This window comes from Capsicum annuum, chromosome 6 (assembly GCF_002878395.1).
Source record: "Capsicum annuum cultivar UCD-10X-F1 chromosome 6, UCD10Xv1.1, whole genome shotgun sequence".
NCBI lineage: Eukaryota > Viridiplantae > Streptophyta > Magnoliopsida > Solanales > Solanaceae > Capsicum > Capsicum annuum.
The window spans coordinates 121,771,680-121,787,103 of NC_061116.1; the positions used below are offsets into that span (position 1 = coordinate 121,771,680).

The 15,424-nt window shown below is 35.4% G+C and overlaps 1 long non-coding RNA gene across 5 annotated transcripts; it reads right to left on the reverse strand.

The window, feature by feature from the left end:
• Window positions 1–412: 412 nt before the first annotated feature.
• On the reverse strand, window positions 413–13,262 carry LOC107873176. 5 transcript variants are annotated; one of them, XR_007057153.1, is made up of 8 exons: window positions 12,934–13,262; window positions 11,885–12,025; window positions 10,148–11,790; window positions 9,981–10,041; window positions 9,309–9,428; window positions 7,925–8,010; window positions 7,549–7,779; window positions 1,282–1,657 (listed from the first exon to the last, which is right to left on the reverse strand). It is a non-coding gene; the product is annotated as an uncharacterized LOC107873176 (long non-coding RNA). The 5 variants fall into 5 exon arrangements; XR_001675159.2 differs by having other exon boundaries at window positions 1,292–1,657; window positions 10,148–10,233; window positions 11,743–12,025; window positions 12,934–13,181; XR_001675157.2 differs by lacking the exon at window positions 1,282–1,657 and adding an exon at window positions 413–556 and having other exon boundaries at window positions 10,148–12,025; window positions 12,934–13,256.
• Window positions 13,263–15,424: the final 2,162 nt, after the last annotated feature.

Sequence of the window (15,424 nt, forward strand, 5' to 3'; positions counted from 1 at the left end):
AGTCCTCAATGTCGGAAGGAGACGTTCTGATTCATCGTCTAAAATATAAAAGCTGGCCAAAATATTGCGTACTTACCTTAATATAAGTGACTTTTTGGACCAAAAGGTTCATACTGATTGATCGACGATTGAAGCATACTGAGATAAAATGGGTAATTCATTTGTTAAAGAATATGTTCAAGGAATTTCTCAACAACCCATTGGTAGCCTATAGGTATCATTCAAGTATTATGATTTAATTTCATTTCATAAATTTCACAACGTTTACATTAATTACAAGATATGAATTATCTGATTTTTATAAATGCAGGGATTGTAGGCTTTTTATTGTCGCTTACATCGAGTATTTGAGCGATGGATTACAAGTATCAAATGATGGACTTGATGTCGGATTACTCCGTAAAAGATATGCTACTTTTTTATAGACATATAGAAAAGGAAAAGCTAAGAAACCATAAGCAAGCGACATTAAAGATCCACGATAATCAAAGTCGAATTCCATAGCACCGGATGAAGAACAACTTGTCCATATTGTGTAGATCCTTATAGCTTGAGTCTGTCAAAGTAATAACATCTCCTCATGAATTGTTGGCATCAAAACTTAAATTATTGATTTATTTGTTGAGTAGATAATTTGTACCCATAACAATTTTTTGTATTGTTTGATCTATTTCATGTAATTTTTGAAGGCTTCGATTTATTTTATTTTGTCTATAAATTTCATTTTATCCTTAAATTTGAACTTATTAATTAACATAAAGTACCAGATTCAAATATTGTAATAAATAATGTGTTGAAATTTTGTCTATAAATTTCATTTTATCCTTAAATTTGAACTTATTAATTAACATAAAGTACCAGATTCAAATATTGTAATAAATAATGTGTTTATTTCAACAGACAACATATCTATTGAAAATTATCAAACAAATTTAGACATATGTTGCAACATGTTGGTCAACTGTTGAAAATTATCAAACAGGTCTTCCTACTATTTTGATTTGTTCCAATAGATGACCAATTTGTTGCAACAGATAGACTATATTACAATAAATAGTCTATTTGTTACAACAGATAGACTTAGATATAAATATCTGCATAATGCAACAGATATCAACCTATTACAACAAATAAACTATCTGTCAGAATAGATAGGCTATCTATTACAACAGATAGACAGTCTGTGCAAAAGATTGGTCATCTGTTGTATTATGTAGATGTCTATATATGTAACAACCCGATTCGCTCAACCGGAACGCTACACGATGCTCATGATCTCGAAGGACCACAAGCTAACCCATGACTAATATTTGTGCTTGTATGTTGCATAACTTAATAATGCAAAAACATGTACTGAAAGCCCATAAGGTTCAATACTGAACATAACTATCATCTGTGTGGGGTAATAGAATACCAAAAAAAAAAAAACTAAAAATACTGAAGTCCGAGTATGATAGTCTGTATCTAGTCTGAAAGCCTCTACTGTCTGAAGAATCTGAATAAAGAGTTGATGGGACATGTCCCCAACTAACTCTAACTAATAAGCTAATCAATAAGATAATAGAAAATCATTATGTCCTCGAAGGATAAGGACTCACTTTTACTCTGACTGTTGAAACTGAAATCTACTATTGATCTGGAACTCGTGTCTCTGAACCTATGGTGTAACATAAAAAGAAAGCACCATGGCGCAAATGCGTCAGTACATATGTACTGAGTATACATGTGAGGTAGGCTAAATGCAAGGGTTCACATGCATGCTAATGCTAACTATCTAACATGAACGTGAGAATGCATACATAATTACGTAACTATAACTGACAACGTGCTATCGTGATTATTGAATCTGAATACTGATAATGTATATGATTAATAACATGAATGACTGTATCTGAGTATAATTGATAACATGTGTGACTGCAGTTGATACTCTTGAATCTGATGGAACTATCTGAGTTTCGTACTGTAACTGAGTTGATTGTATCTGACAGTCCTAAAATCAGAAAAACTATCGAAGTTCTATTACTGAGACTGATTGACTGTATCTAACAGTCCTGATTCTGTAACATGAAACTGTGGAAAGTAGTATCTAACCGACATGCCCCAAAGGTGCTATAATAGCTGAGCTGGGGTCCAATCTATGCCCTGATTGGAAGGGTGTCAATACCGCACCACTGGTAAGGACAACATGTGAGTAACCCTCATTTAACAGGTAACTCTAGAGAGAACGGTGGGAACCCTCACATAACAGGTTAAGCCACCTCATCTACCCTCATATAGCAGGCTACGATGTCTCAATCTATGCTGACTACATAGTTCTGAAATGCAAGGATTGCTTTTAGGAATCACACCCTCGTATAACAGGTGAGTCCCCATCCTTGGATTTACTCGGTGCTAATTCCTTCTCCCATCTGAATGGACACTGGACATGGACATGGACATGATTTACTGAACTGAACTGAGCATGGACTGAGTTACTGAATTTCCGTGGCTGACGAAATACTACTGATATCTGACAACTGACTGAGTCATGGGATCATGGAGATTTTTCCTGAGTCATAAGACTATCTGAAGTCTAAGAGTTCATAGCTTGACTGGGAGTATCATGAAAACATGACATGGATCTAGGAACACAACTAATATTTCAGGTACAAGTACCCCCAGAACTCGATGGAAGGAAACTGATATGACTTGATATTCTTGAATACATGATAATCACCATAATACGTTTATTGAAGCATTTCATCAAACGTCTAATAGGTATAAGCTTGTACATACATGGGGATTTCATGATATCATGCTAGTTAGACAATTTTCCTTCACCAGGCATTTAATCAAACATATTGTAGGCATAGTACATGTAAAGCACATTATACAATAATTAAACATCATGCTTCAATCTAATTTCATCATTCAAGGGCTTAGTCATAGGGTTGCATGAATCTATGGCTATAGTAATTAAACCCACATAGAAATTATCAACAATCATGGAATAGAAATCAATTCCTCATTTATCCACATGAAAGAGAACATACAAAGCATGAACACATGAAGAAAATCCATAACTTGTAGTTGAAAAGGGATTCTTGGACTTCATGGACGAAAGGAGCCCATAAACGAACACTATGCATACCTTAGTTCATGATTTCATGATGATTGATGGTGAAACCTTCTTGAAATTAGACCTTTTATGAAAACCCTAGCTTGAGTTCTTGGGAGTATTTGAGAAAAACATCAATATTTTGGATGAATAAGGACTAAATCCCGTGTTTGTCAGCTTATATAGGAGGGGGGGACAAATTGAACCTTTTAACCCTGGACACGTAACGTAACTTAATTTTCAGTAAAATTTCTTGAATTGGGCCCTTGGCATGATGCGACGTTATCACACCATGTCACTGGAAATTGACAATTGGGAAATTGTACGCTGGCGTGGTGCGGAGCTATCGCGTTGCCACCTTGTCTCCAACCTAGAAGTTTGGCGCGACACGCCAGTATTGTGGGGCAATATTGGAATTTGACAATTGCTATTTAAGCTATCTCTGCAACGCGCTGAAGGCTCAGGTCAAACATTGCCTCACTAAAAAGGCTCTAACTATTCACCCGGGTGTCGGATTTGGGCTAACTCTTATTTCAAAGCAAGTTCTAACATCCTTGAGATGATTTTTGAGCTAAGAAAAAGCACGGGTATTACAATATCTCACCCTTGAGAACATTCATCCTCGAATGAGACTGACTGAGAGGGGAAACAATGAGCTGAACATGAATAACTAAAACATAATCTCATGACGGACATGACTGACAAGATGAACATAATATATTAAACATGCATATCTGATGCATGTCTAACTAATTCATAAATGCATAACTGAAAGTTCTGAAGAACTAAGTTTTCTCACAATGAGAATACATGTCTGATGCATAACTATATAATTGATCTGATACATGAATGCATGACTGAATATACGGTGGTACTTGATACCAAGCTTATCATGGGAACATGAGCATGAGACTGAATACTAAGTTAGTGATGCACACTAATCATGAAACTGAGTAAGCTTAAGCAGAACTGTTACCTTGAGCTTGATCTGAGTCAGCGGGGAAAAGGTGAGGATACTTGGTATGCATATTTACTTTTGTTTTCCAAGTAGCTCCCTCGATGGACTGATTTTTCCAAAGAACTTTAACTAGAGGGACTTCTTTGTTCCTTAATCTACGAGTCTGATATTCTAAGATTTCAATTAGAATCTCTTCATAAGAGAGGTTGTTCTGAATATCTATGCTCTGAATAGGGACTACGACTGATGAGTCACCTATACACTTCTTGAGCAAAGAGACATGGAAGACTGGATGAACTAAGGCTAGATCTAAAGGAAATTCGAGCTCATAAGCTACCTTGCCGAATCGACTGAGAATCTTGAAAGGACCAACATTTCGGGGATTGAGCTTTCTCTTCTTGCTGAATCTCTTTACTCCCTTCATGGGAGAGATCTTGAGGTAGACAGTCACCAATCTCAAACTCGAGATCCTTTCTACGAACATATTCATAAGACTTCTGTCGGCTCTGAGCAGCCCAGAGTCTTTCTCTAATTAACTGAACTTTCTCTAAGGCGTCGAATACTAAGTCAGGAGGCTCTGAGCAACCCAGAGTCTTTTCTCTAATTAACTGAACTTTCTCTAAGGCGTCGAATACTAAGTCAAGACCTATGAATGAGGCCTCACTAACTTCGAACCAACTAATTGGAGATCTACATCTCCTACCATAGAGAGCTTCGAATGGAGCCATCTGAATACTGGAATGATAACTAGTCTTATTCAAACTCAATCAAAGGCAAGTGGTCATCCCAACTACCCTTGAAATCAATTACACACACCCTTAGCATATCTTCCAAAGTCTGAATGGTCTTTTCTGCTTGACCATTTGTCTGAGGATGAAAAGCTGTACTGAGATGAACTTGGGTACCAAGACCCTTTTGGAATGCTTTCCAAAAATGAGAGGTGAACTAGGTACCTCTGTCTGAGATAAATAGTTAACGGAACACCATGTAATCTGACCAACTCTTTAATCTAGAGTTTGGCGTAATCCTCGGCTGAATAAGAGGTATGAACTAGAAGGAAAAGAGTTAATTTTGTCATCCTGTCTACAATGACCCAAACTGAATCATGCTAATGACGAGTTTGAGGCAAACCCGTCACGAAGTCCATGTTCACAACTTCCCACTTCCAGGTAGGAAAGGTAGGAATACTAAACTCTTACATAGGACCACTAGGCTTCTGATGCTCTATCTTAACTTGCTGACATGTAGAGCACTTATCCACAAACTTTGCAACATCTCTTTTCATCCCACTCCACCAATAGATTTCCCACAAATTGTGGTACATCTTAGTGGCCCCTGGATGAATAGAGTGATGCGCACCATGCGCTTCAGCAAGAATTCGCTGCCTTAAGTCATCTATGTCTGTTTGGAACACAGAGACGACCCTGACAACGAAGAACACCATCTTCTCATCGGGAAAAAACCTCTATTTTCTGACTCTGTACTAACTCTTTTAGCTTGACAAGGCTAGGATCCTTATCTTACTTTTCTTTCACCTCGAAAACTAGAGATGATTCTGAACTACTCTGAACACATACACCACCCTCTGAAGAATCGACTAAGTGAATGCCTAGTCTAGCAAGCTGGGGTACTTCTTAAGATAACTTCTTACTATCCTCCACATCAGAAACACTACCCATAGAGAGTCTACTGAGAGTGTCAGCCACTACATTGGCCTTGCCCAGATGATAGAGGACACTCATGTCATAATCTTTCAAGAGCTCTAACCACCTTCTCGGATGAAGATTGAGATCTTTTTGAGAAAAGACATACTGAAGGCTCTTATGACCTGTGAAGACATCTACATGAACAACGTATAAATAATGCTTCCAAATCTTCAAGGCAAATACTACGGCTGCTAATTCAAGAACATAAGTAGGATAATTCTTTGCATGGGGTTTAAGCTGCCTGGAGGCGTAGGCTATGACCTTATCATGCTGTATGAGGACACAACCTAAACCCACTTTAGATGCATCACAATATACTACGAAATTGTCTGAATCGTCTGCTAATGCTAGAACTGGATCTGAGGTGAGTCGAGTCTTTAATTCTTGAAAACTCTTCTCGCATGGATTTGAACACTGAAACTCAACTTTCTTCTAAGTCAATCTGGATATAGGGGATGCAATGGATGAAAATCCTTCAACAAACCATCTGTAATAGCCAACCAAACCCAAGAAACTCCTGGTATCTAATGGAGAGACAGGGCGAGGCCAGTTCCTTACCGCTTTGGTCTTTTGAGGATCTGCTCTAATGTTATTACCGAAAAAAATATGGCCAAGGAATGCTACTGATCTTGGCTAGAATTCGCACTTACTAAATTTGACAAATAACTGATGATTTCTAAGAGTCTAAAGTACTATTCTAAGATGGTCTGCATGATCACGCTCAATGCGGGAATAGACTAGAATATCATCTACGAAAACTATGACGAACATGTCCAAGTACTATTTGAATACACGCTTCATCATGTCCATGAAAGCGGCTGGGGCATTGGTAATACCAAATGATATAACTAAAAATTTAAAGTGACCATACCGCGTATGAAAAGTTATCTTTGGGATGTCACATTCTCTAACTCTGAGCTGATGATAGCCGGATCTGAGGTCTATCTTAGAGAAATAACTGGCACCCTAAAGTTGGTCAAACTCATCGATTCTGGGAAGGAGATACTTGTTCTTGACCATGAATTTATTGAGTTGACGGTAATCTATACACATTCTGAGCGAATCATCTTTCTTGCGCACGAATAAGACTGGTGCGCCCCACGGGCAAATGCTGGGTCTGATGAATCCCTTATCTAAGAGATGCTTCAATTGATCTTTCAGTTCCTTGAGTTCTGCTGGTGCCATTCTGTATGGCAGAATAGAGATAGGGTGAGTGTTTGAAAGAAAGTTAATATCGAAGTCTATTTCCCTTTCGGGAGGAATTCCTGGAAAATCTTTGGGAAAGACATCTGAATATTCATTCACTACTGGGATTGATTCGAGATTGGGAGCCTTGGAACTGGAATCTCTAACATGAACTAGATGATAAACAGACCCCTTAGATATCAATTTCCTTGCCCGAAGGTAGGAAACAAGCTGACCACCGAAAGAGGATACACTACCATTCCACTCTAGAACGGGTTCATTCGGGAACCGAAACTGAACTATTCTATTTCTACAGTCGACTGTGGCATAGTAGGAATGAAGACAATCCATACTGAGAATGATATCAAAATCAGTCATCTCTATTTCGACTAAGTCTGCTCACATTTACATATGATAGTGAATGTTGGCTATTTACATTAATAGAGATAAAGTAAATTATGAATGTACCTGCAATAAAAACTTTGAGAACCTTCTTGGCATTTTTTACTTAGCAAAAAAAAAACAACAAGTAACGAATAGAACTTACAGTTCCTTCGACACTTGGCAAAAAAAAACAAGTAGTAACGAATAGAACTTACAGCTCCTTTGATACTTGGAACCTCTCCAAGAATGAAGAGTTGAGTTTCATAAGCCCACCTACGCACATATTGCAATGTTCTCACCAGGTCTAACCTCCAAATTATTGTTTCTAAGAGTAGGTCAAGGTGGCTTCTCTTCTCAATTGTGAAATTCCAAATCCACCCTTGTTGTACAATTGTGGAGTCAAGTATTATAGATTATTCAATGAAACTTTGTGCTCTTCTCAAAAGCTGCAAGATGTAGAAATGTTTTTATTATCTTTGCGATGAAGTGACAAAAAGTTTTCCATCATATTTATGCAGGACTAATATCTGTGAACTACTACATCTAGAACAAAGATCTTGTAATACCAAAGAAGGGAAAAAGATTCATCACCTTTAGGTAGCTTTGAGCTTCAGTTATGCTCTTTCCAGACTTAAAAAACATCCAGAAGCAAGTATTATACTGATTGTTTATGTGACCTACAAAGTCAAAGTATTGCATTGTGATATCAGATTCATGCATTCATTTTCTTTAGTTTGACACCTGGAATGATAAGTCATTATAAGTCTTATTGATTTGACTAAATTTTTTAAAAAAATGACTAAAATAAAAAGTATTCACAATCAACGTATCTCCATGCTAGATAGTGTCGAGCAATCTCAAAGGATGGGTAGCAAACATATCAGCCATCAAAGTAAGGTGGCTCCGTATAGTCATTCTCAGTGAAAAATTCTTTCCATTTCATCACATACATGAAAGAAAAAAGAGATACAATGGCAGACATAATTTTGCTGGAATACAATCAAAATAACACGTCAATATTAGGCTAGTCAACTATGGGAGGCCGAACTCCCTGCAATTGCTCAAATTGACTCACATACTGAAGAAAGTTGCTGTAGAGGCAGAGATTTCCTACAAATGCCAGGAATGTTAAAAGTAGAATGCCACCATTCGGATAGATACCAAGAATTCTCAAATCACACATTCTGAGAAACTTTCATTGTGCACAACACACTATCAGGATCATTTATCATGTTACTCATATAACATTGAACTATGGTTTTGGTGTTTAAGTTCTTCAATACTGGTTGTTAAATCTCACTAAGAACCTTTCTTCCTGGACAATTTATCAGTTTTGTAGGTTTCTCTGTTAAGAGAAACTTTCTTCTGGTTTTATGAAGAAACAGACGATCTGATGCAATTCTGATCTTCATTAAAAGCATTTTAGTGAACTTAGATCAACTTAACACAAATAAACTGTCATATTTCCTTAAGCAAGTGAAGTAAGATTTAAAGAGCCTTGTGATTTCTTTTTGAGTTCTCTAATCATGTTACGACTATAGATACAGAGGCACTACCATAAGACTTCATGAATGGGCAGCGAATAAACTTAAATAAAGTCAGTATTACCCCATCCCCATAATAGGCTCTAGCAAATGCCAATGCTAGTTCTTAATTTTCAAAATATTTATGAAACTTGTCACTGCACAATGAAAGCTACCCACTGCCAACCAGAAACTAAACAATGAAAGAACTATCGAAGAGAGTCCTAAATTATCCAGTAGTTTGGCATACAAAACTAATCACTAAGCAAAGAATCAAGTACATAAACCTCACCCACTTCCTATTTTTCAGAAACTGAATAAAGAAAACCAATTAACAAGGTTATAAAAGCAAGGATTAAATGAGGTTTGAATTTCAAGGAGTGAAGGAGTCATTTCAGAAGTGTAAATAAAGAACAAAATCAAGGCACAACTATTTCTTGATGACATCTAACCTGAAAAGCAGCATTACTAAGTCTAATCTTGCGAAATTTTTCCTCATTGGGATTTGTAGCGACATTCTTTGCATAAGTTAGCAGCGTGTTGAGAGCAGTCTTGACTTTGGCATCATCATCCTGGATCGCAAGAGGAAAATAAAGTTAGAATGACATCTCATTCATATCAAAAACCCACCAAAGGAATGTAAAATGTCACTCATAGGTTACTAAGTTCCTTGGGAGTATTTGTTGATTACTTTTCAAAAGAAAAAGCTTCTCAATGCGATACACTAAGGAAAGAAAGAAAAAAGAAGTATCCATTCTATACTTGTATTTAAAACTCATTATATTTTGTCTAGCTTCCTAATGCGATACATGAAAGAAAGAAAGAAAAAAGAAGTATCCATTCTATCCTTGTATTTGAAACTCATTATATTTTCTCTAGCTTCCTAATGCAATACACTAAAGAAAGAAAGAAAAAGATGTATCCATTCTATCCTTGTATTTAAATCTCATTATATTTTGTCTTGTTGAACTCTTCTGAGTTCGGAAACCAAGGGTGGACGAGCAAGTTAGCTTAACTTTGTTTTTAAAAATAAAGATAAGCTGGTGCACCTGGAACCTCTCTGTTCCAAAGTTCAAACCTGCAAGAAAGTACTCTGTGTATCCTAAAAACAACTGAATGATTACCTTGTGGGTCTATTTAAGAGTTCGCAGGCACTCTCTCATTCACTCTACCTTTGTAGCTGGTCTGAAAGGCAAAAACGAGCTTTAACAAAAATACATACAAAATGTTTGAGTTGGACAATATATGTCTGAATTGGACATATAAACAGAGTTTTTGAATAAGTAAACACCTTCTTTTCGTCCACAACAGGTGTAGTAGAAGGTTTGGGGGAAGCGAGATCTTCTGGTGGAAACCAAGCTTCCTTTTTCTTTCTGCCTGTGACAGTAAACACAATTGTTTCAACATGACAGAAGTGGCAACAGGTAACTATGTTGTGAGGATTCAACTTCAAGTGATCCAGATCCTGAGCTATAATTTGGTGCAGGAATTTAAAAATCATTTGAATTAGTAATATTGATGAGAATTCAACCGCTAAAAGTAACAGTCTGGTATACATTATGTACATGAATATTCTAGAATATATTTGTATGTGTCAGATTCTTGTTACTTCCAAAAGCAGAAAAAACTCAAATAAAAAGGAAAAGCAATTCTAGCGTCAACCTAGAAAAACACAATAATGTCACCAGAGTCGCAATAAGCATAAATCTTTTAGATGTTCCAAATAATGTGTATGATAGGAATTTCATCAGTCTCTTTTAATTCAAAAACTTAGAATGAGTAGATTATGTTCTCCGCATGATCCTTCTAAATATTTCCTTTGTATCTTCATCATGCAATCATCTTTAAAGATTTTTTTTCATTGAAGCTCAAGTATTTAAGTAGTCAAAAGAAAATGTATGGAGTATATTAAACTTGTAAATTTGCTGAACTTAACAAAACAACACAATGAACTATATGTTGCACTATAGCAACTTACAAACCTATAATAAGAAATAATTCATTTTCTTATTGCAAGGCAATAGACTTGATACTACAATGCAACAACTTCCACAGAGAGAATCTACTTTCCTATATACAAGTCACATTAGGAAAACCTCAATAGCCCAAACCCACACCATTTATAGGTAAAAGGGAATTGATAATGCTTCAGAAAAGAAATAACTTCTTGCCTAATAGATAATAATTCAAAACCAACCAAAAAGTTGTTCATTTGGTTAGACGTGTCTTGTCTGAGGCAATATTATTAACAAGTTACAGTAGTATTATTAAGAGACAATATGATGCGTCTACCATTAAAGTCTATTCCATCTAAATGGTCACTGTTTTCAAAATTGGTACCTATAGGATGACTATCTATATACAAAATATTTGTTGTGGAAATCCTAGTCTAATGGAGATTTTAATTTTCTCATGTCAAATTATTTGTCTTGTTTTCCTGTTATGCTCGCTTTAAGAAATGAGGGAAACAAAGATAAGAGAGGTCTTTAAATTGTGAACCAAAAAACACCAAAAAGAAGAAAAAAGAACCCAAAAACAGAATTCTTTGTTTCATATTTATTTTAAGCCAAGAACCCATCGTGTCCCAAAAATGAGAAGCGCCTTTATCAATACATCATCATATTAAAAATGTACGACACTATTTGCTTTCATTAGTTTCACATTCGACCACATCAAAGATCGCATGATATAGAAGAAAATTAAGAAAAAAACAAATGAAGTGGACAACACATCTTTATTTGAGTATCTCACCAATCCATACATATATAAGATCCAATCAATTCCTAACCAAATGTGATGCCTTTAAAATATTTACTTCGGTACAGTTGTAGGGCGCTTGATGACATACTACCAAAAATAAAGAAAAAGAGGGTGTAAGAGGCTTACCAGGTATCACCACTGATAATTATCCATTTACTACAAAGAGTGATTCTTCTGGTAAAGGGCATCACTCATCAACCACAATTAGCAAAATCTCCAACGAAGAAACATCAACGTCTATACTATTTTCACTAAGTGATAAGCTTACCTTCTTGGTCTTTTCTTCAAAGCATATAACACAAATTCAGAGGCTTGAACAACGCAATCCACAACTAGATATACAACACCTTTATGTCCAAAGTTCACAAAATTCTGCACAGGCCATTATGTCGATCTGATTTGGATAAACCTACACAACAGTGACATCCTCATACATGCTTAAATAGCTCACAGGATAAAGAAATAAGCAAAAATTGCCTTTATTAAAAAAGCATTTTGCTTCATGGTATTCTGATAAGTAAAATTATGCTATACTCTATGAATGGAATTTGAACTTATTTTGCGTGTGAAAAATAGAAAGATTACAAATTGAGTTAGCGCTCAACCTTTAAATTTTAACTTAATCATCATTCTGAAGCAAAGCTTTAATTCGATTAAGCCAAACCCATTACTTGAACTCGAGCAGATATTTCCTTTTGAACAAAGTATCGAACACATAGTGAACATGGAAGATAAAAAATAATTCTTGCGGAGAAAAATTTGAAATTTCTAATTCCGATAGTTATGGACATTTTGAATTAACACAACTGAAAGGTTCATTTGTTTGAGATACTATAAATCAAAATTGACTTTTTACGTTTTAGGGTAAAAGTAGGACGAAAGTTACAAAATTAAAATAACAGATAAAGAAACAAAAATAGAAAAAAGAATAAAAATTCAAAGCAACAAACAAAGCGAAGCACAGAAATAGCACAACAAAAATAACCTGAATACAGTGATAGGAAACATAAAAAAGAACGATGAACAAAGAATAGAGTTCCAGAAGAATGTGTGGAGAAATGAAAAGATATGGCAGGGCAATTGAAAAATAACACAGTAGATGTTCATCTTGAAAGCACACATTAGATAAAACAATGATGTGGCTGCAGGTGGCTGCAGAAGTAGATTCAATAATCTATTTGTTCATTCTTATATACCTCAATATCACAACTACATTCGCGCATAACAATTTTTTTGAAATTCTACACTTCTAGACCTAGATTTAGTGCATTAGTAATACCAACTATCAGACCATAACCAACGAATTAGACTACTTACTTCATTCATTGAATCAATAATGGAAAAGCTGCAACATTGAATCATCCAAATGGCGGAGACGTCGGCGCATGAAAACCTTCCGTAACTTTGTCAGAAATGGATCTGTTCACTAGTACTATTGTTTCCGATTGTTATTGTGTTGCCACCGATAATGGTGAAAATAGTCGTTCCTACGTATTCTTGAGAAGGACAACTGAAGATTGTTGTTCTGGTTAGAAATATGTAGTGTTTCTGGAATGATTTGGAGAAAGAGGAAATGTAAATATCTACCAGACATAATTACGAATTTGCCCTCAATAATGTGCATATTTACCGTTCTGTCCTTGATGGTCCTAGCACTGCCTCTTTACCCGTTAAGTGAGAGGAAATAGCTAGCACCATATCCTTTTCTCCTCTTTACCCGTTACGTGAAAGAGGAAATAGCTAGCACCATATCCTTTTCTCCTTGTTAGTATTAATATTTTGTAACATCTTGTACCTTAAAATCCAAGATTTTCAAAATTAATTATGGTAGCAGATAAAAAGGGGAAAAAGCGCCCTTATCTTGAGGTTTACGAAGAGACGCATAGAAAGAAAAATAAGGATGGTACAAGAGGAGATTGGGTCGAACCGCGTGCTAGGATTTCATATGTAAGATAATAACTTTTACATACATTATTTTATTATTACTCAACTTTGCTTGTTTACGTACTAACAAATAATTTTTTTTTTCAGGAAGAATTTTAAAAAAAACATAGAAGAGTGACATCAAAATCAACCTACTTCAGAGGATGGTACCATGGTCCAACCATCACCTGAAGAGATAGTCAAGCGGTAAGGCAACGGATTTTGGTCCCGCTATTCGGAGGTTCGAATCCTTCCGTCCCAGAACATATATATTCTATGAGAATATAGATTGCTTTTTTAACAATGTTCTGTTTAAAATCGAAATGTTAGCTGGAATGTGATTGTTGTTTCTGATTTTTTTCTTCGATGAATCTTTCAAAAACTGAATCGAGATGGGAAAGAATCCAGATTCCCTATCTCGTATTTTCTACCCCCTAAATTAAAGTAATTAGATTTAATTTTCTTTTTTGTAGATTTCTTTACTTTTACATTGCAGTAACGAATTAAACTATAGTATTTGGGTTATACAGTAATCAAAATATTAGTGCAATATTAAAAAATCTTGGATAATATTGGTGTAATACTAACTAATCAAAATATTAGTGTAATATTTTGAATTACACTACAGTAACTAATTAAATAGTAGCAGATGAATGTGATTTGGTCTTTCAAGTATATAAAGTACTACATGGAGAGAGTTTGAGAGTATAAAATTCTAGATACATATCCATCAAACTTTCCTAGAAAATAATGAATTGGGATCTCTATCATTTGGAGTAGAACAAGTATATAGTAGAAATTCTAAGATGTAGCGGACAAAATCAAATTTTCGATGGATGTTCTAGTGAATTGCCTTTGAAAGAAAGACCAATAACAATCAAGAAGCTGAAAAGTATAAAGAAATTTAAAAAAAAAAAGCAGAGAAAAGAAGACAATGAGAGAATAAAAGAAGAAGCTTCTGCAGACATGAAGCTGCAATACAAAGCTGGGTCTTATTTGTGCAAACAATGTTTCTAGAAAAGTGTCATTAGAAAATAATAAATTGTAGAGGGGACGCTGCTATTGAGAGTTAAAAGATGAAAATGCCCTTGGTCGTTCCCTTAGTAACGTTTTTATATAATAGAAATATAATGCACTTGTTGTAATATTTGAACTTAGTAATTATTTTTTGTACTAATTCATAAGTTCCCAAATTTAGTAAACCAATTCAATTTTCATCAAGCATAAAAAATTGTCACTACATGTAAAGTGACTTGAAATAAAATTTGTCATGGTGTTTGTGTTTCTACATCTTCTTTTTTTACATACATAAGCTCCAACCTTTTAATCATTATCCTATAAGTCCAAACCTCTTGCATCCTTGCCACAGTGTTATCGCACAAAAAGGTCATTGGGTTGGTCATTTTTATGCTAGTTATCAAGGATTCGATGTGTATACGACCCGCATGCAGCACCGATTTTATTTTTTACAAAGTACTTGTCCTTGTTTCGACCTTTAAAATCCTATTTTTCATTCAGCACTTTTGTTGGCAAATATTCATCAATTTGCTCTGCCTCAATAAGTTAGGGAACAAGTCCAATAATGGCTGTATCTTGGTAAAAAATTCAGCCTCGTCGAAGTTAGGTAAGTTGGAGTCATAAACCTTTATCATTACGTCCTCGAGTAGTATCTCAAGAGCCAAAAAATATCTTTCGCCAATATTCATGACTGCAAGAATTCTCTTTTCCTTGATCCAGTCCTTGTCATGTGGATATGACCTATTCCTCTAACATATCTGATCATATCTTCATCCCATTCAAACCCAAAAACTAACGAATCAAATCTCAGGCCATCGGGAGTTGATGCTAGCTCAATGAGATCATCATACCTATCCTTGAAATTATT